Source organism: Aotus nancymaae, unplaced genomic scaffold, assembly GCF_030222135.1.
Source record: "Aotus nancymaae isolate 86718 unplaced genomic scaffold, 86718_ANA_hifiasm-v0.15.2.pri h1tg000036l, whole genome shotgun sequence".
Taxonomy (NCBI): Eukaryota; Metazoa; Chordata; class Mammalia; order Primates; family Aotidae; genus Aotus; species Aotus nancymaae.
This window is the reverse complement of record NW_026988450.1, coordinates 6,446,010-6,472,804: the sequence shown is the minus strand read 5'-3', so window position 1 is coordinate 6,472,804 and position 26,795 is coordinate 6,446,010. Positions and strand designations below refer to the sequence as shown.

At 43.6% G+C, this 26,795-nt stretch overlaps 1 pseudogene; it reads right to left on the bottom strand.

The window, feature by feature from the left end:
- Nucleotides 1-678: 678 nt before the first annotated feature.
- On the bottom strand, nt 679-2,335 carry LOC105724801 (RNA-splicing ligase RtcB homolog; annotated as a pseudogene).
- Nucleotides 2,336-26,795: the final 24,460 nt, after the last annotated feature.

The window sequence follows — 26,795 nt, the reverse complement described above, 5'->3', positions numbered from 1 at the left end:
CCCTAGGATATCTCTTAAGCTTCTAATGCCAAAGAAGGCTGTGAAAATCAAGACTTTCAAAATGAGTTTTCCTAGGGGTATCTTCAACATTCTTAAAGCTTTTGCACTGAGGAAATTAACACATAGGAAAGGCAATTCCAGGAAGGAGAGCAATTGTCGTAGCTGGAGGACAATTTCTAGGTTTAAGATGCTTGTTCATATTGTTTGCTGAAAAGAGTGAGTATAGAGATAAAGAATGATAAGACCAATGCCTCTTTAATTTTAGTGGAAATTATTTACTGTAAATAAAGCACTGTAATAAACTCACATTCATTAAATCTAAATGCAAATAGTTTTATATTCCTTAATACCATGAAGGATATTTCACATTTTTCTTTTACTAGTCTTCCCCATTCTGAAGGTATTTATTTATTTTAGCGTTCCGAAATCTTATTTGATAGAACTTTCTTCAGGACACTTCTTGGAATGTAAACAGCTTGGTGTAAAGAAGTTCAAGCTGATGGCTAAAGACTTGTATGACTGCCTAAGGCAGAGTCTTGACACCTACCCATCCCTAAAAGATTTTCCTAAAACTCTGTGGAACAACCAAGGAGAAGGTAAATTCCTCCCTTTCCAAATGCTCCTCTTCCCGGAAGGGTATTTTACAAGCACTAGCTTCTGAAAGCAGCAGCCTCCCCGTCAGTCATTTTGGCAACAGCACTTCCGGCTGCGCACTTTGGAACCTGTCTGGCCTTGAGTCTGAGGTCGGAAGAGCATGTCCGTCCACTTCACTTCAGAGAGGGTCGGCGGTGTCTGGCAGCCGTGTCGTCCAAGGTTCTGTCCTTTGATCACAGCAATTGGTCTCAGTTTAGTGGCTTTCTTGCTGATTCCAGCATCATGGCGGCTATTCACCACATCTGTCACATTCTTATAGGACTCAGGAGCCTCTTCCATAACCAGTTTGGGTGAAGCAACACTGATTGCAATTCCCATATCTGCCCATTTGTCTAAGATATCCTGGAAATCTAAATTACGTCCAGATTTTGCTCGGGACAATGCTTGGCCCGCTCCATGACAGGTTGTTCCAAAGGGCTCAGTCATGCCTTGTTCAGTGCCAGTAAGAACATAACTTCAGGTTCCCATGGTGTCACCAGTGAGCCCTGGTTGCCTGGTGAGTTGGTAATCAACAGCAATGAGGGGATGGTGGGAGGGAACGCGCGGGCAGATCCCTTCCTGTGTACTAACAGTATCCATTCCTTTCCGTCCACCACGTGCTGACCCACTTTGGCAATGTTGTGAGAAACTTCATAGATTACGTGGAGGTCCAAGTCATCAGGGGTTGTGTTGAAGACCTTGGTAAAAGCCTGATGGGTTAAGAAGGTCACGGAAGGACAGTTGACCCAGGCACAGTTCCCAGCTGCTGCCATTCCCTTCAGGTAGTCTTGACACTCTGGGGAAGCCATTGGAGCACAAGCCAACTGCCTGTCATTGACTGTAATCTTGTCTCTCTTCATGGCCTTCTCCATAGCTACCAGCGCATCTGTGGCTGCTTGGTGGCCTAAGCCTCTGCTTCCACTGTGGATCGTCATATACACCCGTCCTTTATGGTCTATGCCCATTTTCTTAGCAGTGTACTCATTGAAAATCTCATCTACAACCTGGATTTCTGCATAGTAGTTGCCTGCTCCCAGGGTTCCCAGCTGAGGAAGGCCTCTTTTCTTAGCCCTTGCAGAGACCTTATCGGGGTCAGCTTGCAGCATCCTTTCGTACTCCTCACGGTGCTCCTTGTCTTCAGCCAAGGCTTACCCTTCTCTTAAGGCATACCAGTCCACCCCATCTCCAAGGCCTCCTCCAAGTCTTTGGGATTCATTGGAATGACACCTTTTGATCCCACCCCAAAAGGAATGTGGTCAAACATAGCTTGGGCAAGTTGCTCCTTCACAGGCCGGACATCACTTTCATCTAAATTGGTTCTTAGCAAGCGGACACCACAGTTGATGTCAAACCCAACACCACCTGGGGATACCACTGCTTCCGGGTCATTCATATCAAAGGTTGCCATATTCCCAGTAGCAAACCCATATCCTGAATGGACAGCAGGAAGCCCAATAGATTGACGAACAATTCCGGGCAGGGCTGCCACATTGCCAATCTGCTTCATGGCTGGCAGTAAGCCACCAATACCACCACCTCGACAGGCATTCCTTAATTCCTCAAACATCAGTTTCTCCAGAGCATCGTTCACATAGAAAACGCCTCCGACCTGCATGTTGGGCACGAAGCCCTTCTTGATCCTCCAGCGGGTTTTATTGATTTTTTCCAAGAACCGCAGCTCATCATCATAGTTGCGACTCATGGCGGAGACAGTGATGACAAAACTCAGGCTCCACTTTGAAGAGACATTGCCGTGTCGTCCGGCTTCCCAGAGCACCGCCTTCCAAGCCTAAAGGTATTTTTAAATCAGTGTCACAAGTGGACAGTGGTGGATCCACTGCTGACCCATTAACTCTTTTCTTAGCATACTATTTTTTTTCTTTTTTGAGACAGAGTCTTGCTCTGTCAGCCAGGCTGGAGTGCAATGGCCGATCTTGGCTCACTGCAACCTCCACCTCCCGGGTTCAAGTGATTATCCCGCCTCAGCTTCCCTAGTAGCTGGGATTACAGGCGTGTGCCAGCACTCCTGGCTAATTTTTGTATTTTTACTAGAGACAGGGTTTCACCATGCTGGCCAGGCTAGTCTCGAACTTGTGATCCACCCACCTCGGCCTCCCAAAGTGCTGGGATTACAGGCGTGAGCCACTGCACCTGGCCAATTCATTCTTTAAATGTGTACAAATTCAGTGGCTTCTAGTATATTCAGATATCTGAAACCATCATCACCATTAATTTTTAAATATTTTCATGACCCCAACAAGAAACGTTTAGCAGTTTATCCCTCCAGGTATAGCTCAAAGAAAGCACTACCCTATTTCATATCTCTATATGACTCTTAGGTGCCTTTCATTTTTGCCTATTTGAGACATTTCACAGAAATGGAGTTATACCGTATGTGATCTTTGATGACTGGCTTCTCTTAGTGCAATGTTTTCAAGGCTCATTTGTGTTGTAGCATGTATCAGTACTTCATTTGTTTCTATGGCTGAATAATCCACTGTGTGCTATGCCACATTTGATTTCTCCGTTCACCAGGCGATAGATTGTTTGTTTCCACTTTGACTGCTATGAATACTGCTGCTATGAACATCTGTACACAAATTTTTTATCTTTATAATTGTTTTTGATGGAATTGCTGGGCCATATGGTAACTAAGCTTAACCATTTTAGGAACTGACAGATTGTTTTCCAAAGTGATGGCACCATTTACAAATCCTACCAACCGTGTACGCGGGCTCCAATTTCTCCATATTCTCACCAGTACTTGGTATTATCAGTCCTTTTCATTACAGCCATCTGATTGGGTATGAGTCCATATCCCACTGTGGTTTCGACTTGCATTTCCCTAATGACTAATGATATCAAACATCTTTTTATGTACTTATTGGCTATTTGTGTACGTTCTTTGAAAAAATGTTCAGACTCTTTTCCTATTTTAAATAGAGTTTTTTTTTAAAAAAAAATTGAGCCTTAAAAGTTATGTTTATGTTTTAGATACAAGTTCCTTATCAGATACATGATTTGTAAGTGATTTCTCCCTTGTTGCCTTTTCACTGTCCCAATGATATACTTGGAAACACAAAAATTATTAATTTTGACAAAGTGTGTTTTGTTTTGTTTTTCTTTGGTTGTCTCTGCTTTTAGTGTCAGATCTAAGAACTTACTACCTAATATAAGATCATGAAAATTTATGTTTTATGAATTTTAGTTTTGGTTCTTACATTTAGGTGTCTGAAACATTTTTAGAGTTTTACTTATTTTTTTATTATAGTAAAATACACGTAAAATAAATTTACTATCTTAAAATTTACATTTTAAGTGTACAATTCAGTAGTGTTGATCGTATTCATATTGTGGTGCCACCATTGCCACCATCCATCTCCAGAAAGGTTTTGCCTCCTAAAAGGGAGCTATATCCATTAACAACAATCCCAGTTTCCCCCTGCCTCCAGCCCTGGCAATCAGTATTCTACCTTTTGTCTCTATGAATTTGATTACCTCTTATAAGTGGAACCCTACAGTCTTTGTCTTTTTCTGATTGGCCAATTTCATTTAGCATAATGCCCCCAAGGTTCATGCATGTTATAGCATGTGTCATAATTCCTTTCTTTTAAGGCCAAATAATATCCCATTACATGTATATATTACTTTTTAAAAAATAATAGAGACAAGGTCTCATTATGTTGCCAAGGTTGGTCTTGAACTCCTGGGCTCAAGCAGTCCTCCTGTCTCAGCCTTTCAAAGTGCTGGGATTACAGGCATGAACCACTGCACCCAGCCTATATATTACATTTTATTTAGGTGTTTGATCCATTTTGATTTAAGTGTCATTTATGGTTTGAGGTAGGAGTCCAACTTCCTTGTTTTAATTGTGGATATCTAGTTGTCTCAGCACCATTTGTGGCCAGTTTATTCTTAGCACAGAGAAGTAATTGAATTTAAATAATGTCATTATTTCAAACTCAAATTTCTGGGGAAAACCATTTTAAAGACTGTTTCAAAAGATACAGAGCACATTCAGGACACTTTGCATATAGGTGACTATGTATTTCAAGACAAATATAACAAAACATGTGACAATGTTGCATTGTTGTTTCTTCCTTGTTCCTTATAACTTTATTTTCCTTTTTCTTTTTCTCTCTCTCTTTTTTTTTTTTTTTTTTTTTTTTTTTGTAGAGACAAGGTCTCACTATGTTGCCCAAGCTGGTCTTGAATTCCTTAGCTCAAGCCATCCTCCTGCCTCAACCTCCCAAAGTGCTGCAATCACAGTCATGAGTCACTGCACCCAGCACAGAATTTTCTTTTTCTTTTTACTCTTAAAAAGTAGACTATCACTGCATTCTACTTTAAGGGTATTGTGAAGCTAAATAATGCAACTCATAACTTAGAAGAATTCCATATTTGCATTATTACCAACATTTAAGTATATGTTTATATTTAAATATAATAGTGATAATAAAGCATGCATACAGACATATACACTGGAAGAAAAAGAATCGTCAAAATTACTTCTGCTCTCTCTTTAGTGAGAATGTCTGTCACAAAGAAGCAACATGTACTTGACTACCAATAGGTGGCGCTAAACATTTAGTCAGGATTCATTCATTTTTATGTTGCCCGCAATATACATAACTATAGCCTCCCTTGGAAAAAAGAAGCAACATCTACAAAATATTCAAAATGATCAGGAGGAAATGGGCTCTCTTCCCATCCCAATGAAGTCACGTTCAAAAGGCAATAAATGAAGGTAGCTTTCAATTCAACTGAGCAACCGGGACATGTTTACAGATTGGAGTTGCTCCAACATCCCATAAGAAAAGGCCTTCTTACTACTCTTCAGGTGGCCCTTGAGGTCAAGGACACAATCAGACCCTCTTGGATCCACCAAGAAGTATCTGGGTAAACTAGAGGGGTTTTTCTTATTTTTTTAAGTCTTGAGAAGAAAAAAATGCAATTACAGCAGAGAAACATATACAACTGACTAGAGACAGATGTTTAAGAACAAACAAAAACACATGCGTGATAGCAGGACAATTATTTGTATGTATTTTCTTTTTCTTTTTTCTTTCTTCCTGTTTCTTCTTCTTCTTTTTTTTTTTTTTTTTTTTTGTAGAGACGGGGTTTCTCCATGTTGGTCAGGCTGGTCTTGAACTCCTGACCTCAGGTGATCTGCCCACCTTGGCCTCCCAAGGTGCTGGGATTATAGAGGTGAGCCACCATGCCCGGCTTTTCTTCCTATTTATTATTTTTTTTTTTTTTGAGACAAGGTCTCACTCTGTCAATGAGGTTGGAGTGCAGTGGCGCCATCACGGCTCACTGTAGCCTTGACCTCCCTGGTTCAAGCCATCCTCCCACCTCAGCCTCCCAGAGTGCTGGAATTACAGGAATGAGCCACTGCGCCCAGCCTGTTTGTATTTCCTGTGTTATTACAACAGTTGTCAATTTTCATCACTGGTAATTTAAAATTATATACATATATATGTCTTTGTATAGGTATACACTCATATATGTCCCATTGATTGCTGTTACATTAATACTGAAAAATGAATAATTTAAAAACTGATCTTTTACGTTAAACATCTATATATTGGCCGGATGCGGTGGCTCACGCCTATAATCCCAGCACTTTGGGAGGCCGAGGCGGGTGGATCACGAGGTCAAGAGATCGAGACCATCCTGGTCAACATGGTGAAACCCCATCTTTACTAAAAATACAAAAATTAGCTGGGCATGGTGGCGCAGCCTGTAGTCCCAGCTACTCGGGAGGCTGAGGCAGGAGAATTGCCTGAACCCAGGAGGCAGAGGTTGCGGTGAGCCGAGATCGCGTCATTGCACTCCAGCCTGGGTAATAAGAGCGAAACTCCGTCTCAAAAAAAAAAAAAAAGTCTATATATCACAAGATTACTACATATTAAACAGCACAGTGTTTTGGGTCAGCTTGATTTTTATTTATGGTGCCTTATACCATTGAGGGATTGCATTTAAACAAGGAAGCCTCATGCTATCATTTACCATTCCCTAAGAAACACAAGTCTAATACGCAGGATAAAACTGCAAAACAAATGACCCTTCACCTCCAGCCCATCACAAGAATATGCGGAACTCTTCTTTTATAGATTTCTTGGCTTTGGATGAATTTGGGATGACACGGGAATTGTCCCTGAGTCCTGCCAAACGATGCTCTGAAACCTCTCCTTAGTCCTAGGTCACTCCAGTTTTGTTAAACTTTTCCAGGCTTCTCTGAAACAGAGCAAATTTTATGAGTTTTCTGGCATCCTCGGTGAGGGTTAAAATGCTTGCATTCTTTTTTGTTTGTTTGTTTGTCCTCTCTAAAGTGCAATTTACTACCAAGCTAGAAATCCTCCCCATTGGAATAATATCAAGCCTTATGTCCTACAACAGAAAGTATCTACCATGTTTCCGCTTATGAAATTGAAAATACATGGATAGGATGAGCAACATTTTATTTTTATTTTTATTTTTATTTTTGAGATGAAGTCTGGCTCTGTCACCCAGGCTAGAGTGCAGTGGCATGATCTTGGCTCATTGTAATCTCTGCCTCCTGGGTTCAAGCGATTCTCCTGCCTCAGCCTCCTGAGTAGCTGGGATTACAGGCATGCACCACAACATGGTGAAACTCCGTCTCTACTAGAAGCACAATTTTTTTGTACTTTTAGTAGAGACGGGGTTTCACCATGTTGGCCAGGCTAGTCTTGAATGCCTGACCTCAGGTGATCTGCCTGCCTTGGCCTCTCATAAGTGCTGGGATTATAGGCTTGAGCCACCTCTTCTGGCCAAGCAAAATATTTTTAATAAATTCTGATAATGCAATAAATGAAGTTTCTTCACCAATCTTTTTCCTCCAGCAATAAAAACTAGGTATTTAAAATTTCAAATGAACTCAGTTGCAATAAAATATACTTATACTGGTTCATTTAAAAATTACACTGGTTCATTTGAATTCACTTCCAATAACTTTTAGAAATTTAGGTTTATTTAGCATGTGTAAGAAACAACTGTCCTTCTTGACAGGATTCCATTGCATGCCAAGTACACGTAAATTTTGATTGCAGTCCAGGGGATGCTTGAAGGCAGAAGGCAGGAGAACTGCAGGTAGATTGAGTAAATTCGTATGCTTGGATAGCTTTAAGACGATACCCCGTTCTGGGATCACCCTGAGTCTTCAGTTCTTCTTCTGGATTTCACATACAATGGCAGAGGAATTGTTTATTGTTTTTCAGAGTAGGGATCATGGGCCTGAGGAAACCTCAGACATATTCTTGGGGATCTATGGATTTTCTACACAACTTTATGTTTTGATTTTGGTTGGTTAAAAAAATCAATATAGATACATTCTAGTCGTGTGGATAACCAGCTCCTAACAACCACTCACAGTTCCAGTCTCCTGCTTGGATGTGTGTTTGCTTGCAGTGGCACCAAGCGACACCACTTTAATAGTTAGGAAACAATGAAAAAGAAACTGGGTGCAGAGCTTTGTAGTGCTTGTCTGCTGGTTGAAATCATACTCCTGTAGGCTTTCCAATACGGTTTAAACCTTTTCGTTTTAAAAATATGGGCAGGTTTATAAGGAATTTTAAAATAATTCCATAGCAAACAGTTTACTTTTTTTTTTTATTTTTTGAGACTGAGTCTTGCTCTGTGGCCCAGGCTGGAGTGCAGTGGCACAATCTCAGCTCACTGCAACCTCTGCCTCCCAGGTTCAAGAGATTCTCCTGCTTCAGCCTGCTGAGTAGCTGGGATTACAGGTGTGTATCACCATGCCCAGCTAATTTTTCTATCTTTAGTACAGACAGGGTTTCACTATGTTGGTCAGGCTGGTCTCGAACTCCTGACCTCATGACCTGACCGCCTCGGCCTCCCAAAGTGCTGGGATTACAGTGTGAGCCCCTGCACACGGCCAGTTCACATTTCTTGAAATGTTGGTGCTTCTAATACTATAGTGTCTATGTGATGATTATTTCTATGCAAATTGTATTTCAGTAAATAGCAGGTGTGGTTAGCTAGCATTTCAAGTATCAGAAACTTTCCCGTAGCAATGGCTAATAGGCAGTAAACTTCAAATCTCTACACCATAAAATGTATTCACTAGCTGGAATAAAGTATGCCGAATAATTTTTTTGTTGGTGAAAGTTGTGGTGTTCAAGATAAGTGGTGACTAGAAAGATTGCCTAGGCCTTTTACTCTCAAATGAACACATTACAGGATCTTAATCTCTTCTTCAGAGCCTTTGGGCCAACTAGAAAATGAATAAAATGCATGAGCCATGCAGTTATTAATAACCCAGAGAGGTCTGAAACACCCTGCAAGCAAACATATTAACACTTCAACACAAAACATATAAATATTTGCACTGAGTAGATGAATGAAATTATAAAGAACCCTCCATATCAGGTTGTTTTCTGCCAAATAAGCTGTACAAATAATTTTGATTTTTAGTGTTGGGTTGTCGAGTTTTTTAGATTGTTTAGTTTTACAATTTCAGGTGTGCACTGTGGACCTGGAAAAGAATCCATCCAGCTCACGTGGTCCTCACATCAGAACACAGTTGCACCCAGGGCAGAGTGAACTCTCATTAGGTTCCTCTTTGAAGATCAGAGAGGGGGCCGGGCATGGTGGCTCAAGTCTGTAATCTCAGCACTTTGGGAGGCTGAGGCGGCCGGATCACTTGAGGTCAGGAATTCGAGACCAGCCTGGTCAACATGGTGAAACCCTGTCTCTACTAAAAATACAAAAATTAGCCAGGTGTGGTGTTGTGTGCCTACAATACCAGCTACCCAGGAGGCCGAGGCAGGAGAATCACTTGAAGCTGGGAGGCGGAGGTTGCAGTGAGCCGAGATCACTCCACTGCACTCCAGCCTGGGCAACAGAGCAAGACTGAAAAAAAAACAAAACAAAACAAAAAAAATTAAAAACAAAAAACAGGGAAGGAGGGTTTCCCCAGGCATAAAAGATCAGAAAGTATGAATTTTAAAATTTACTTGCTAAATGTTTATGCATTTGTCGGGATTTGGTCCAAGATTTGCAAATTTGCCTGAGAAACTTACAACCCCCTCCTACCCCACCAATCCCTGGAAGCTGCTGACATCTATGAGAAGGAGGAGCCGTGAGTGGAGGATGACCGTGGGAGTGGAGGCACCTCAAAACCGTTATCCATTAACGGGAGGAGCACGGGTTCTGTGAGTTACAACTTGAATTTTACTATATTAAGTAAGGTAAGGGCCGTAGACAACTGCGCATCAGGTAAGACCAGGTTTTGCCGGTGGTTTTTAGAGCTGCTTTGGTTTTAGAATCGCGGGTAGGGAGTGGTGGACTTGCACAGATTCTTCCTCTGGTTTGTTACTCAGTGTTGAGAAAGTTCCTTCCCGGTGCCTCAGGATATAGTGACTTAGACGTGGAGGAACGACTTATATCCAGGATTAAAGCAGTTGCTGCCACACACAGTGCCATGAATTTATAAGTGTCCTAAGTATGTGGTTGTTTGAGTGCTTGCTACAGCAGTGGAATCTGGCTAACTTCCCAGAAAGGGAATCGATTGGAGGAATGTGGATGACTGAAAACACCCAAAGAACACGCTAAACAGTGGAAGACCCAGAGGAGTGGAAGAAGCGGGGAGAATCGACTCCTGTATTTTCTGTGTGTGATAGGGCAGTCAAAACTGGGGACCTGGAGGAGCCGTGTTTGCAAAGCTAAATTAAATTTCAGCCTCTTGCCGAAGGAAGCCAGCTCTTTGACTGCAGGGGGAATGGGACAGTTTCCATCCCTCGACCCATAACTCAGCACCAAGGTCATGTCCTATGAGGACATGTTCACTTCCGGAACTTTCCGTCCCCAGTAAATAATGCATTATAAACTCATGGGGAAAGGAGCCATCCAGAGAAAACTAAGTACCATTTATGCAACTTAATGTTTTAATGTCTAGTTTCTCGTCTTGGTCCTGCTGTTTATTATGTGTGACCTTAAGCAAATCACTCCAATATCTCATTTTTATTTACTTATTTTTTTATTTACTTTTTTTTTAAATTTAGAGACAGTGTCTCACTCTGTCACCCAGGCTGGAGTGCAGTGGTGTGGTCTCGACTCACTGCAATCTCCACCTCCCGATTTAAAGCGATTCTCCTGCCTCAGCCTCCCCAGTAGCTGGGATTAAAGGCTGACTTACAAGCCTCTTATTTTTAAAGCAGGTAATTTAAAGCAGGTGGTCTCATTCTATTAATAGGGTTGCAGTGAGACTCAAGGCAATGCTGGAGGTAAAGCACTGGGAACTAAGTATGGTCCCTGCAACAGTCATCAGTTGACATCAATATTAATCTGTTTCTTGGCAGATTTCAAACCAAACATTTAACTAAATGGTGACTCTTCAAGTCATTCTGCTGCATCCCTAGCTGCCCTTTAGAGGGAATGTAATTCACAAAGTAAATATAAAAACCAAGAGAATGAGTTAACTCCACAAAGAAGCACGCCCAGGGAGGTGGTCCACGAGTACTATTTAAAGCCCAGAAAGAGGTTTACAGAGGGCACAGCCTCACTTTCCTTCCTGCAGTCATTCAGTCCATATCACCCCCGGAGGCTGGGCAGACTCACCAATGCAGAGCACCTGGGGCTTAGACATAGATTTCAGATAAGTTTTAAGATGATGCTGATCGAATCCCTCCCTTTGAATATTATTTAGTTATCTCGTTTAAACTAAAATAATCTGGAAAGCAGACATATTTGTAAGGCTGGTTGCATCGCCGAGACCTCCGACACCCACCCCTCCCCCGCGGGGAGCTCGGATACACCCCCTTCCCTCGTGGAGACCTTGGACACACACACCCCGCGACCTACGGCCCCGCACCTCCGCCCCACCAGGACCTACCTGATACCATTTTGTCCAATCCAGGCCCCACTCCCTGCCTGCCATTTTGTCTTCCTGCCAACCATTTTGTCCTATCCGGGCCCCACTCCCTGCCTGCCATTTTGTCTTTCTGCCTACCATCTGTCCTATCTGGGCCCCACTCCCCTGCCTGCCATTTTGTCTTCCTGCCAACCATTTTGTCCTATCCGGGCCCCACTCCCTGCCTGCCATTTTGTCTTCCTGCCAACCATTTTGCCCTATCTGGGCCCCACTCCCTGCCTGCCATTTTGTCCTATCTGGGCCCCACTCCCCTGCCTGCCATTTTGTCTTCCTGCCTACCATTTTGTCCTATCCGGGCCCCACTCCCTGCCTGCCATTTTGTCTTCCTGCCAACCATTTTGCCCTATCCGGGCCCCACTCCCTGCCTGCCATTTTGTCTTCCTGCCAACCATTTTGTCCTATCCGGGCCCCACTCCCTGCCTGCCATTTTGTCTTTCTGCCAACCATTTTGTCCTATCTGGGCCCCACTCCCTGCCTGCCATTTTGTCTTCCTGCCAACCATTTTGTCCTATCTGGGCCCCACTCCCTGCCTGCCATTTTGTCTTCCTGCCAACCATTTTGTCCTATCTGGGCCCCACTCCCTGCCTGCCATTTTGTCTTCCTGCCTACCATTTTGTCTTATCTGGGCCCCACTCCCTGCCATTTTGTTCCATCCAGGCCCCACTCCCTGCCATTTTGTCCCACTCACCTTGGGCACAACCAATCAAGCGCCTCCACTCCCTATAAAGCCCCACATCTAAGAGGAGTCGGGGCGACTTCTCCGACCCTTCCTGACAGACCGCAGAATGTAGTCTGGGAGCCTGAATAAATCCCTTCGCATTGGATTATTTTTGTGCTGGCCTCAGTTTCTTCGTTTTATCCTTGGCGAGAACAGACCTTACAATATTTAATACCTACTCCTCTATATTTAAAAAAAAAAAAAAAGGGCCGGTACAGTGGCCCATGCCTGTAATCCCAGCACTTTGGGAGGCCGGGGTGGGCGGATCACCTGAGGTCGGAAGTTCGAGACCAGCCTGACCAACAAGGAGAAACCCTGTCTCTACTAAAAATACAAAATTAGCTGAAAGCGGTGAGGCATGCCTGTAATCCCAGCTACTCGGGAGGCTGAGGCAGGAGAATCTCTTGAACCTGGAAGGCAGAGATTGCAGTGAGCCGAGATCACACCATTACACAACAGCCTGCAACAAGAGTGAAACTCCATCTCAAATAAAATAAAATAAAATAAGCCAACGATACCATAAGACTAAAAAGAAAGGGCATGTTCTGAAAACATGCAGACTATGTTGCGAGCAGTGGTATATTTGAGCTGATACGAGTTATTGATAAGGAAGTTGACTCCAGCAGCTTCTCTGTGGACTCCCTACAGCCTTGCCTTACTGCTCAAGACAATGCAAGTCAGGAATTGCAGAGTGTCAGCTTGGTAAGTTTGAGGGATAAAGCACTTTGGAAGAAGAGAGGAAGAAAATGTGGCCACAACATGCTACTGAATTCTTAACTCATAGCAATTCCCTTCTTTTCCTATTGTCCCTGTTGCCTGCCAGGCCTCAGAGGATGAACAGAGAAGCCTGGGTTTGTTTTTTCTCGTTGCCTGCCTTTGCTTGAACTGCTCTCAGGGCAGTAGGTAGAATGAGGAAGAGGGGTGGGTGCTGGGTTTCCCTCCCTGGAGGGGAAGTGATAGTGGGGAACATGCCTCCTGGGCCAGGTCTGTGAATTAAAAACACTGAATGAGGCCTTGGGCAGTGGCTCACACCTGCAATCCCAACACTTTAAGAGGCTGAGGCAGGCAGATAGAGTCCAGGAGCTGGAGATCAGCCCGAGTTACTTGGCAAAACCTCATCTCCAGAAAAAAGAAAAAAAAGAAGGGAAGGAAGAAAAGGAGGGAGGGAGGGAAGAAGGGAGGGAGGAAGGAGGGAAAAACGGAGGGAAGGAAAATCAGCCAAGTGTGGTGGCGTGTGCTTATGGTCCCAACTACTTTGGAGACTGAGGCAGGAGAATGAATCTCTTGAGCCCGGGAGGCGAGAGGCTGCAGTGAGCTGAGATCGAGCCACTGCACTCCAGCCTGGGAGACAGAGCCGGACCCTATCTGCAAATAAAACAAAACAAGACAAGACAAAAACATGGTGTCGAGATCCAAGGTGAAAGCAGGCTGGAAAAAATATCCCTGGTAGGGATACAATGAAGGAATGCTGGCGACCCTGTGGTTTCCTCACCAGCAGTGAGGGCTGCGGTTTTTATCATGGGAAAAGCCGTTCATTAGGGGTAGCTGCAGAGTCCGAGCATCAACCTCCACCCCACAAGGATGGGCTTCTCTACTACCGGGTCTACTTTCTCTAGAATCAGCGATCAGAGGTAATCCTCAACCTCACTGGCCAACTTGTGCCGGATGATAAGACATTAGCTGACACAGACCTTTTCTGAACAAAGTAGCACTGAGGAATGCCCAACCATCCAGCAGGCATCAGCTGTCACACTGTGGCCCGGGGGATGACAGAACAGGGAGACCTAAGAGATGGTAAGGTCCAGGATTCCACTCACATCCACAGGAGTGTGGTAGGGTGAGGGAGGCGGACAGGAGCCCTGATGCTCCTTTTCAATTACCTTTTATGAGAACCCATAAAAGGTAATTGGGCTGGGCTGCCTCGTTGCAGAGAGGGTCATGTAGGGGGGAGGTGGGTGCCGGAGTTGGATTATCACCCACCCCTCCCTTGAGGTGAGGGTAGCTGAGCTGGGAGTAGGGAAATCTGGAGAACTGAAGGAGGTGGGTTTATTTGATTTAGGAAGAACCCACCCATACAAGAAGAAGGTTGGGGCCCGGAGGAGAACAAGAAGGAGTAGGTCCCTGAGAGCAGGCAGCCCAGATAGGGACATCCTAGACAAAGATATTGATTGTACTGAAAAAATATAAATCAGAAATCTGGAAGCATGGCCTGCCTTTTAGTGAAACATGTTCCAAACTGCCAGGACTCGCTCATAAAAGGTAATCTAAAATCTTCAAGAACATTTCCTTTTCCTGCAGTTATTCTGTAAATTATGTCACCTCTTACTCTCAATAAATGCCCTTTGATCTGATCCGTGTTAATGTCCTGTCCTGCAGAGTTTTATTCTCCATAATTCATGTGGCGGGGGTGGGCAGGAGAGGGGCTTGCTTCTTTTCTGCCAGTTCTCTCTTTTCTCGGTGGAACTGACCAGAGCCTATGAAATCAGACCTTTAAATACATTCTAATTTTGATATTTATTATAACAGTATAAGACTTCGGTTATAACTATGAAAGGAAAACCAGCTGATTTCATTGAGCAACTCAATAAAACAACTCCTGATGTGGAAGAGGGGCGTTTATTAGGATCCTGACCTAGCATGGAGGATGGCCATTTAGACTATGAGAAAAATGTTTAAATTCTCCCAGTCAGTTTGATAGATCATATTTTTATTTTTAACTATATACCAAAAATCCTTTCCTGCTTTGGAGAGATCTTAATAACTCTGAGACGGAAAATAATATGATCTATAATTTAAATTAAGCTTTAACTAGTGAAAACACAAACGGGTTTCTTAAATGAATTGATCATTCAGCCCATGAAATAATTTCAGTGAGCATGCAGATCTTATAAGTATAATTAAGTGTCTTAGTTTATTTTTCTGATGGATTCATGATTTTATTCTTCCCTTGTGATTGGTGAATGAGAATAAATTGATCATTGCGATAGCTTCTTCTAATATGAACAATCTAAATATCACACTTGCACCCTGTGTTTAAAAGTAACAATATATTCAAACTTAAAATCTCCATGAATTGCCTGACGAAAAATTTAGTTAGAAATCAAGGAAGTAGAGTCACCATGTGTTATGCCTATTTCTTACTAAGAACAATTTTTAGATATTGCTGGGGACCAAAGTTTTATTTTTTCATTTTGTTTTGTTTTTGTTTTTGTTCTGAGATGGAGTCTCACTCTGTTGCCCAGGCTGGAGTGCAGTGGCACGATCTTGGCTCACTGCAACCTCTGCCTCCTGGGTTCAAGTAATTCTCCTGCCTCAGCCTCCCTAGTAGCTGGGATTACAGGCGCCCACCACCATGCCCAGCTAATTTTTGTAGTTTTAGTAGAGACGGGATTTCACCATGTTGGCCAGGTTGATCTCAAACTCCTGACCTCACGTGATTCACCCACCTCAGCCTCCCAAAGTGCTGGGATTATAGGCATGAGCCTCCACGTCTGGCCTGAAGGTTTCGAATCAAACGTTTGAGCTTGTTTGCCTGTAATCATAGACTCCCTGTGTATCACACAACACAGAACTCAGCTCTGGAAGCTTACTGAGTTGTAAAGACATACTCTGACAGAGAACTCTCTGGCAACAGGGTCTCGGGCATCTTCCAGCCACCCGGTCTTGTGGAAGAGATAAGCCATTTCAGGCGGACACGTTTCTATCCAGGCTTGGAATGCATCCAAAGGAAACACAAAAAACTCTGACATCAGAACACACCTGTTGACTTTGGAGCATTCGTATCAATCACAGCCAAGCCCAGGGCAGCTGTGCTGGGGCCAGCTCGCTCTGTGGGGCAGAAGGAATGTCAGCTATGAACGGTCAGGAGGAAACAGAGATAGAGGCTTCCACATTCTTCTCTCTCTTTGTCTACATAACATTAATAGGATTGACACTTTTTTTTAACTTGGCCCCCAAAACAATTCTAGGATGACATCTTCAGTTTTTCATTCACTTAAACAAAAATCTGATTTTTAGATATTTTAAATATCAAAAAATAGATATTTAAAATATCTGAAAATACCACTTGTCTTCCTTTTTATTACCTTTTGCTATTTTATTTTGCTGAGTTCTATTTTTAGAATAAAATTTTGTTTTCCATCTTAAAAAATGGCCATATGATTTAAATAGATATTTCTCCAAAGAAGATAAATAAAGGGCCAAAAAGCACATGAAAATATGCTTAACATTATTAGTTAGTAGGGAAGTATAAACCAAAATGACAATGAGATGCCAGTTCACATTCACTAGGATTGCTGTATCAAAACAACACTAGATATTAATAATAAGTGTTGACGAGTTTGTCAAAAAATTGGAACTCCCATAAATTGCTGGTAGGAATGTAAAATGTTGCACCACACTGGAAAACAGTCTGGTAGTTCCACAAAAAGTTAAACACAGAGTTGCCATATAATCCAGCTTTCCAGTTCTAGGCATATGCCCAAAAGAATAGGAAATACATGTCTACACGAAAGCTTTTACACCAGTGTTCCTGGAAGTACTGTTCACAATAGTGCAAAGGCAGAAATAACCCGTGTCCAACAGCTAATGAATGGGTAAATATATTGTGGTATATCCATATAATTGAATCATATTCAGCCATAAAACATCATGAAATACTGGTACATGTAACAACATGAGTAAATCTTGAAAACATGCTGAGTGAAAGAAGCCAGACACAACCACCCAATATCATATGGTTCTATTTATATGAAATGCCCAGAGTAGGCAAATCTTTGAAAATAGACAGTAGATTAGTCATTGTCCAAGGCTGGGGGATGGAGCGATGAGGAGTGACTGCTAATGGGTTTGGGTCTGTTTTTGAAAAGTGATGAAATGTTATGAAATTAGATAATGGTGATGGTTGGAAAACCTTGTGAATATACTAAAAACTACTGAATTGTATATTTTAAAAGGATGCACATTATGGCACGTGGATCATATCTGTATCTTATTTTATTTATTTATTTATCTATCTATTTATTTATTTATTTAGAGACAGGGTCTCACTAGGTTACTGAGGCTGGCTATTCACTGGTGCTATCCCGCTACTGTTCAGCACAGGAGTTTTGGTTTTTTTGTTTGTTTTTGTTTTTTGAAACGAAGTTTTGCTCTTGTTGCCCAGGCTGGAGTGCAATGGTGCAATCTTGGCTTTCTGCAACCTCCACATCCCAGGTTCAAGCGATTCCCCTGTGTCAGCCTCCCTAGTAGCTGGGATTATAGGCGTGTGCCACCACACCCGGCTAATTTTGGGGTTTTTAGTAGAGATGGGGTTTCACCATGTTGACCAGGCTGCAGCACAGGAATTTTGACCTGATCCATTTCTGACCTGGGCTGGTTCACCCCTCTTAGGCAACTCGGTGGTCTCATGCTCCCAGGAGGTCACCATATTGATGCCAAACTTAGTGTGGACACCCGATCAGCACAATGTACTATAGCCCAGAACTCCTGGGCTCAAGGGATCCTCCTGCTTCAGGCACTGAAGTAACTGGAACTATAGGCACACGCCACTGTGCTTGGCCATATCTCAATTTTAAATTAAAAAATGAAAACCAAAAAAACTCCACAAGAACAAAAAAACCCAAAGAGATCTAAAGTTCCTTAACTGCAAAATGCTTCTTCCTTGTGTGTTTTCCTATCTGAAGAAATCTTATGAGGCATTTGGACTTCTTCCTTCTCTGTAGGCCACATTTCCCTGATAGTCGACCTTTAGGTCTTTTTTTTTTTTTAAGACGGAGTTTGCTCTTGTTACCCAGGCTGGAGTACAATGACGCGATCTCGGCTCACTGCAACCTTCGTCTCCTGGGTTCAAACAATTCTCCTGCCTCAGCCTCCCGAGTAGCTGGGACTACAGGCGTGCGCCACCGTGCCCAGCTAATTTTTGTATTTTTAGTAGAGATGGGGTTTCACCATGTTGACCAGGATGGTCTCGATCTCTTGACCTCGTGACCCACCCATCTCGGCCTCCCAAAGTGCTGGGATTATAGGCGTGAGCCACCGCGCCCTGCTGACCTTTAGGTCTTTTGAGCGTCTTCATCCCCACTCACACTATCGTGGTTCATAATGCCATTATCTCTTGCCTAAATCACTGCAACTACTTTCCAGGCTTCCAAACTTCTCCTTGCGCCAGTCCATTCTCTATGATTTAGCCAAGGGAAGTGATCTTTTAAAATATGGTTAGTTGTTTCTCTGTAACCTTGGGGATTGGTCCTAGGACCCCCATGTTTACCAAAATCCATGGATGCTTAAGTCCCTGATATAAAGTGATGTACTATTTCCATATAACTTATGCACACCCTCTTATATACCTTAAATCATCTCTAGATGACTTATAATACCTAATACGATGTCAATACTATGGAAATAGTAGTTATCCTATATTTTCATTTTTTTTACTTTTTAATTGTAATTTTTATTGTTTTTTTTTTCCTAATGTTTTCAAGCCCTGGTTGATTGATCAAATCCACAGATGCAGAGGGCCAAGTATATACAAATTATTTTAAATAAAACCAAGATAATTTCTCTTTTGTCTCTTTTTGAGGGTTAATTTTCTTCTTTCATACATGTGAGTAAATACATATGATTTTGGAGATATAACAATGAAAAAACATAATACCGGCCTTAAAGGGGCTGTAGTCTAGAGAAAGTCCCCCCAAATAAACAGGTGATTAGGATGTAATATGACAAGTACTATGAGAAGGTAATGATCAAGGAGTCTGGCCGGGTCAGAAAAGGCGTCTCACAGGTGCTGAAGTCTTAGCTGACTTTCGAAGGATGAATAGGAGATATCCAAGCAAAGAAAAGAAAAGGAAATTCCAGAAAAGGAGGCAACTTGAGCCGTAATCGGGAGGTAAGAGAAAGCACGGAGTCGTCAAAAGATAGGGCCTGGTCACCAAGGGTCTTATATCTGGAGCAGTCAAGTTTCTTTTGTTGGCAAGTTTAAAGATACAAATCTAAAGAGAAGACTAGGAGTGCAGTGGTTTGAGCAAGCTTGGACAAAAAATGCCTGGACGTGTCAGAAGTCTGTGCTCAGTCTCTGCTGCCCTCCCATCTCTCGCAGGACGAGTCCCCCATGTCCAGATGGTCACTAGCAGCTCCAGGCTTGGATTCCATGCTTTGCAAACCCAGCAGAAGGAGTGCTTGCTGACCAGTAGTTCCCAAGACTGATTTTTCGTGTGTCTGGTGGAGATGAATGGCCAAGCCTGAATCAGTCACTGCACCAGAGAGGGATGATTCCTCTCTGGCCTGGAGCTGGCTTATCAGAGGAGGTAGAGAGGAATGGGCAGGGATCAAAGCGAAAGGAGGGAGGGTGTGGAAAGGGGAGTTGCCCCCATGGAAAATCAGGCACTGTGACCAGAGGTAGGAGGAGAGGATGATGGACAGGGTAAAACAGCAGCGGCCCGTGAAACCACAGTAAGGCTGCTGAGCTCCTTCCAGCAAGCAGTGGAGCCACCAACGTATGTGCAAGAGACAGTTCTTATGATGAATGGCCGTTGCACTGGGGACAGGGACACTGATTTGGAAGCTGTTATATTAATTCAGGTGACGTATTAACATTGCTGAAATGAAGGGAGTGTGAGGCAAATAAAGAGCACTTGATAAATTTGAATGATAAGAAGCCGGCAGGACTTAGGTAACTGATTAAAGGTGGAAACTATGTTGTGGGCGGGGAGATGGGGGAGCTAAGTGGGATTCCAGGTCTAAGGCTCAGGCAATCAAGTGAATAATGACTGTTGACTAGGGATGCTGGGGCAGGAGCAGCTCTGGGGAGGGGAAGAGAATCCAGTGATTTTAACACTACCTGTTTGATGTCTGAGTGCACTAATTAGCAGGTAGCTGGAGCTCCCAGTCAGAGCTCCGGGAAGGGCCCGAGGGTGTACTCCTGTTGCTGGGCACACATGGGTTTTGAATGGAGCCCTGCTAAGCCGGGAGACAGGATGGTGAAGAAGACCTATTTCCCACTCTCTAGACCTCATAAGTCACGTGGGATGATGGCTGTGGACACAAGTGACAGGCAGCGACATGGCTAGCATGTGGGTACAGATGACAGACCCTGCTCTGCCCTGCTCTAGAGCTTTCCCAAGGCCAGGAGGGGCTTTTCTCATGATGAAGCCTGGTGGTAGAGTCTTGCAGGGTAAGTGAGAGGCGTACAGCTTCAGGACGTTCAGAGAGTGAGAATACATCCACTTGCTAAATTATAACATTATTTGTCTTCCCTAAGAAAGTGGCTTGTCTGTAAAAATAAGCACAGCCAGGAGTGGGGCTCTCTCATAAGGAGGTAGAAACGGGACCAGCCATGAAGCAGGGTGAATTTGCCAGGCAGCCAAGAGGACAGCACCTGGGACATCTTTGGCCTCAGGAACGCCCTGTCTGTACCAGTTCTGCTTAAGGAGCCAGAAAATGCTCTGCCATCTCGCTTCAAGTATAGGTCCTCGAGCACCGCTGCATGGAAGGGTTCATCTGACCAAAGACCCCGACGAGCGAGTCACCACTGAAGCTAGTCCGAAACCTGCCCTGCTTCCTCCCTTCAGATTTTCACCTGAAGACTCAGGAAAAGGTGGGCCCCGTGGCTCACATCTATAACCCCAACACTTTTGGAGGCCAAGGTGGAAAGACTCCTTCACAGTGAAGCAAGACTGTGTCCTACAAAAAAATAAAAAAATTAGCTGGGCTTGGGGGCGCACTCCTGTAGCCCTAGCTACTCGTGAGGCTGAGGTGGGAGGATTGTTTGAATCCAGGAGGTCGAGGCTGAAGTGAGCTGAGATCGCACCACTGCACTCCAGCCTGTGTGACAGAGCAAGACTGAAGACTGTCTCTCTTTTTCGTTTTTCTTTTTTTGAGATGGAGTTTCACCCAGGCTGGAGTTCAATGGTGAGATCTTGGCTCACTGTAACCTCTGCCTCCCAGGTTCAAGTGATTCTCCCGCCTCACCCGCCCTAGTAGCTGGGATTATAGGTATGCGCCACCATGCCCGGCTAATTTTGTATTCTGGTACAGACGGCACTTCACTATGTTGGCCAGGCTGGTCTTGAACTCATGACCTCAAGTGATCTGTCCACCCTGGCCTCCCAAAGTGCTAGGATTACAGGCATGAGCCACCGCGCCCGGCCAACTCTATCTCTTAAATTAAAAAAAAAAAAAAAAAAAGAGTAAAGAAAAAAACATTCTGGAATAGACCACCAAAGCAAATGCAAAAGCTGGCCCCTGGTTGGCAGTAGACGAGGCACGCAGCCTGCAGCAGGACTCTGTGTGCCGCACCCTGGAAGGAGAGGTTTGGGAGAGGGAGTTAGAACAGGCGGAAGCGCTCTGACAGCTGCAGCCCTGGAAGCTTCATTTCACCCCAGGGCTCCACAGCGATCTTGTTTTGTTTTTGATCTCTGCCTAGGATTTATGAGAAACTCCCTCGCACAACCTGAGAAGAAAATTAAGAAACAAATTTTACTTCCGAATTGGAAACTGAAAAACCAGAGAAGTGCCGAATGTCACTGCAAGGAAACAAAAAACAGGAGGCCATGTGTGCTGAGCAGACGGCACGTGGCTTTCTGTGTTTCCATAGGTAATTACAAGAGCATTAAGGAAATGCGAGCAAGACATCAGCATGGCACAAAGGCCTGCTCGTCTCAGCTTTTAAATGTCTCTCAGTTGAATTAAACCCTACAGTGGTGATGTGGAGTTTTTCAAAGTATACATAAATGATGATATTTAGATTTGCTAATTCGTTATGAATTTAAATATGTGATTACTCTTCAATATGCCATTTCTAAATTACCTCTAAAATTAAGACCAAAATAATAAATGCACATAATAACGGACATTTCAGAAACGAGCTCTACCATTACTTATGGTGTAATGGTACAAACTAATGCCTTGTAATAATTGGTTACCATTTGTCAATATTTATTTGAAGAGCCAACAACAGTACAGAGGATGTGGATTGACTGCTAAGCCCAGGGTGCTAGAGAAAGAAGGAAACGCAGCGCTTCCTCTGCTCCGGGCGATCTGTCCGCCTGCTGTCTGTGGGGAACTTGGCTGCTGAGTGACTCCCTCTGTTCTATGTATAGCTTTGTTGATTTACGTGGTTCTTCAAAAGGCACACACCCAGGGTTTTGCTTCAACTGAATAATGTTAACAGGCACACTGTCTAATAAACCTGAAATGTTGTCCCAAGGGATGGAGGGAAAGGGAAGATCCTTGAATAATTTCAAGGATTTTCCTTCTTGACCTTGGGTCCTTCTGTCTGAAACTGACATGAAGGTTGGACTCGCCCTCTTGGGTTCAGCTCAAGGATGTGTGGAATACTGACGGGAATAAGATACTCCTACCTCTGGCCTCTTAGGGAGCAGCTGTGTCTTCCTCTCAAGAGAGTCCATGTGGGGTAGACAAGTTGACTCGGGAGAGCCCTAAAAAATTCGTATCTCCATTCCTATATGGGTCTCTTAGGGTCACACTGAATTACACAGTTTAGCAGCACCCAAGTGGCTTGGCTGGGATCTTAAATGTGGGTAGCTTAGTAGAACCACAGTAGAGAGAGAAAGAAGTGCTGAAAAGACCACATCTTTGCAAATGAGTGACTAAGACACCTTCAAGTCCCGCAAAGTTATGTTGGGCTCCTTTGAATAAAAAGGAGCTCTTTCCGGAACAGCTAACACCTGTGTGCTCACCATGTGCTGGACTCCTTGTAAATTTTTGAGCTCATGTAGCCATCACAGAAACCCTATGGCTGAGGCTAGAGAGACCAAGCAGCTGGCCCCCGGCCACACTGTGGTTAGCAAACAACACAGCTGGAGGAGGAAGCCGGGCAATGTGAGGCCGGGTCCCTGTGTTTAACTGCCAAGCCACATTGCTTCTACGTTGAGCGGTCCAGCTCCAAGCCCATCTCCCCTCTTTCCTCTCTTTTATCTCTATTTGTCATTTGTCAACAGATACAAAAGATTCTCCAGTGGTCTGTTCTGTGTGTTCTAACACGGGGAGCTAACACCGATTCTCTTAAACAGGATTGGCTCATGAATCTGAAATGTGTTCCGGACTTTGGGGGATGCCAGCAGCATGCTGTTTTCAGTGGCATGGGAAGAGGTGATGTGATGTGCCCCGATGGGAGCGCTTGAGCTGGGAAACCCAAGTTCCACTCTTCGGCCCTCCTCCTGGGAGCAGGTTGATTGTGGGCGACTCCCTGCCTCTGGCTGGTCCCGATTTCAGGATGCATCTAAGAGGAGCTGGCTCAATCTCTCCACTCCCTTCAGGCTTGAACACTCCATGATTCTGCGGTGCAAGTTTTGAGAGATTTGGACAAAGTGTTAAAGAAAAAAAAAAAGCAGGTGGCACTAAGGAGTTAGGTTTCTGTTTTTTCCTGCCCACAAATCCATCTCCCTGTGATGGGCAATCACTAGGCAGAACTTATGAAACCTTATTTGAGTGCTAGAACTGGTGAAACTGCTTGTAACTAAATGCTTAGTAAAGAGTTTGATATTTGAAGAAGACCAACACGAAAGATGGAGACTAATAATTCCGACTTGAAAATATATACAAAAAGGAGATTTTCTTAGAGGCCTTAATAAAAGATGAGAGAGTGCCTTGAACATGAAGATTACAGCCAGGTGCAGTGCTTCACGCCTGTAATCCCAGAACTTTGGGAGACTGAGGTGGGTGGCTCTCTTGAGGTCAGGAGTTCAAGAACAGCCTGGCAAACATGGTGAAACTCCGTCTCTACTAAAAATCCAAAAATTAGCCGGGCATGGTGGTGCACGTCTGTAATCCCAGCTACTCGGGAGCCTGAGGCACAAGAATTGCTTGAACCCGGGAGGCAGAGGTTGCAGTGAGCCGAGATCATGCCACTACACTCCAGCCTGGGCAACAGAGTGGGACTCTGTCTCACACACAAAAAATAAATAAATGCAAATGAAGGCTGTTATAATTTCTGTCTTTGCAAAATATTTGGATCTTTTTTTGTACTCTGCTGACTTTAAAATAATTAGATGTGGTGTTGTCTTTCAATGCCAGGCAAGCATTACCAGGAGGTTAAATAAGAAAACATGTTTTAAAGTGTTACCACATAATACTCTTAAGAAACTTTGGATAATTTCATTCAACATGTAGCTTATTACTAAACAGACAAAAGTTTCAATTCTGGAGAAATCATTGCAAAAAATGAGGGATTTGTAAATTCAATCCTTATGTTTTGCTGCAATTTTAAAATTAAGATTAAATTTATATAGCTCTATCACTCTTTGAAGCAGTTGCCGGCTGTAGCCTAGATCTCTTATATGGTTTTGAGTAAGTTATTTATGACTTTTGATATCGAAGAATTTTAAGATTTGGCATAGATTTTATACAATTGTACGAGATGGAAAAAATTAAATATAACAATTGGGGTTGATAAGCACGTCATCAGTGTCTTAAACCAAACTCATCATTATTGGAGCTAGTTCATCAAATGATTGAAGCCTTGGCTAGGTTTATTCCTAAGGTGGCACCTCTGACCAGAAAAGACAGTTTCTTATTCTCATGCAGGAGCGCTGGACTTTTGACCCTGGAGTGCCTCAGAGAGAGAAATTACATGGACATGAGAGTCAGGGCGAACACACACTTTAGAGACAATATCAAGAAGCCTGCCTGAGCTCGAGCTCTGAAAAGAATTGTGAAGCTGCATCCTGTCAGAGTTTCCTCTCGTTCCTGTATTTCTTTTTCCCGTAGTCCCTTATTGGCAGCAAGTGGACTATTCTTTAGTACCGTTTCTGTGCATTCTTTCCCACAGTCTTTTTTCCTTTTCTTGTTCTATCTCCCTTATCTCCTTCGGTACGTTTCTTCCCAAGTGACCCACCTGGTTTTCCCTTTTTCCCCCAAATGCTTTCATTCCAGCATCTCTTTTTTTCCTCTAAATCTTGGTCCACATTGCTAATCCATGGGAGGAAGCCAGCCATGAGCCTACAGAGAACAACCCTGATCCCTCCGTGAGGGAAACTTTGCTTCATCTACATCCCCGAAAATATTTATTTTGAACCCACTTTTTTCCCACAATGAAGCAATTTAATATTTCTATCTTGATTTAACAACGAAGAGAAAGTAATCCCTGCAATTACTTCAAAGAGAAAGTAAGGGATCCCTGTTCTGACCTCCCCCTCCTCCCCACTAAACTAATCCATTTGCACACCTATCAGTTGCCTTGGACAGTGTGTGGGGCACAGAAGAGACACAGCTTTGTGGGGAAATAGAGATATAAGCCTATCTACAGAACAGGGAGATGATAAGGCCTGGTTCTACTGATTCGGGAATTTGCTAGATAAAGCAAGCAAATGCCCCTGGGCCTGAGAGAGAGGAAAGCTCTCAGAGAGATGACCTCTAAAGGGACACACAGGTCAGAGGGTATGGACACCCTAGACAGAGAAAACCACCTGAGCACAGGCACGGGCCCATCACAAAGCATGGCTGGGAAACGGAGTAGAAACTAGGAGTGGCAAGACACTCAGTGGGAAACTCCATAGGACCAAATAACGAAGGACTCCTGTCCCTCTGCCTGCTTAAGGAGCATGAGTTTCATCCTGTAGGGAAGGAGGAAGCATGGAAGAATGTTGACCGCCAGAAGTGACAATGCCACGTGCATGCTGGAAAGATCACCCAGACGAGTGGTGGGGAGAAAGTGGGTAGGAGGCGGCCGGGCACAATGGCTCACACCTGTAATCCCAACACTTTGGGAGGCCGAAGTGCATGGATCACCTGAGGTCAAGAGTTCAAGACCAGCCTGGCCAACAGGGTGAAACCCCATCTCAACTAAAAATACAAAAAACTAAGTCGGGCATGGTGGCAGGTTCCTGTAATCCCAGCTACTTGGGAGGCTGAGACAGGAGAATCACTTGAACCTGGGAGGTGGAGGTTGCAGTGAGTTGAGATCGCACCACTGCACTCCAGCCAGGTCAACAAAGCAAGACTCCCTCTCAAAAAAGAAAAAAAAAATGTGATCAATAGGACAGTTGCAATTATTCAGGGAAAAGATGGTGTGAGCAAGAGTAACAGGAGGAAAAACAAGAAGTAGATACAAGAAGTTTTGGCGCTAGAATTGGATTTGGAGATTTACTACATGGCAGAGGTGGGGGTGAGGAGGAGGAGCAAAAAACAACTTTACAAAATTTTAAGCTACTGTTTATGATTTTCTTTTTTGTTTCCAAATAAATGAATAATAATATTATTGACCCAAACAGCATGCAAGTAAATGTGAGTTTAGGAAGGAAAAGTCTTGAGTTTCAGCTGGACATGCTCATTTTGCAATGTTTCTTCGGCAGGAATACGCATTTGAAAGGACATCAAGCCCAGGAAAGAAATGCAGAATTGGAAATCATTGGTATATTGGAAGCAACTGAAGCCAAATATTTGAATGAGACACCCCGAGGAAAATACGTAGATCAGTAAGAGAAGAAGATCTACGTTGGAATCCTGAGAAATAACCGGCATATAAGGGCAAGAGAAAGCCAAAGAGGATTGGATGAGGGGAGGCAGGAG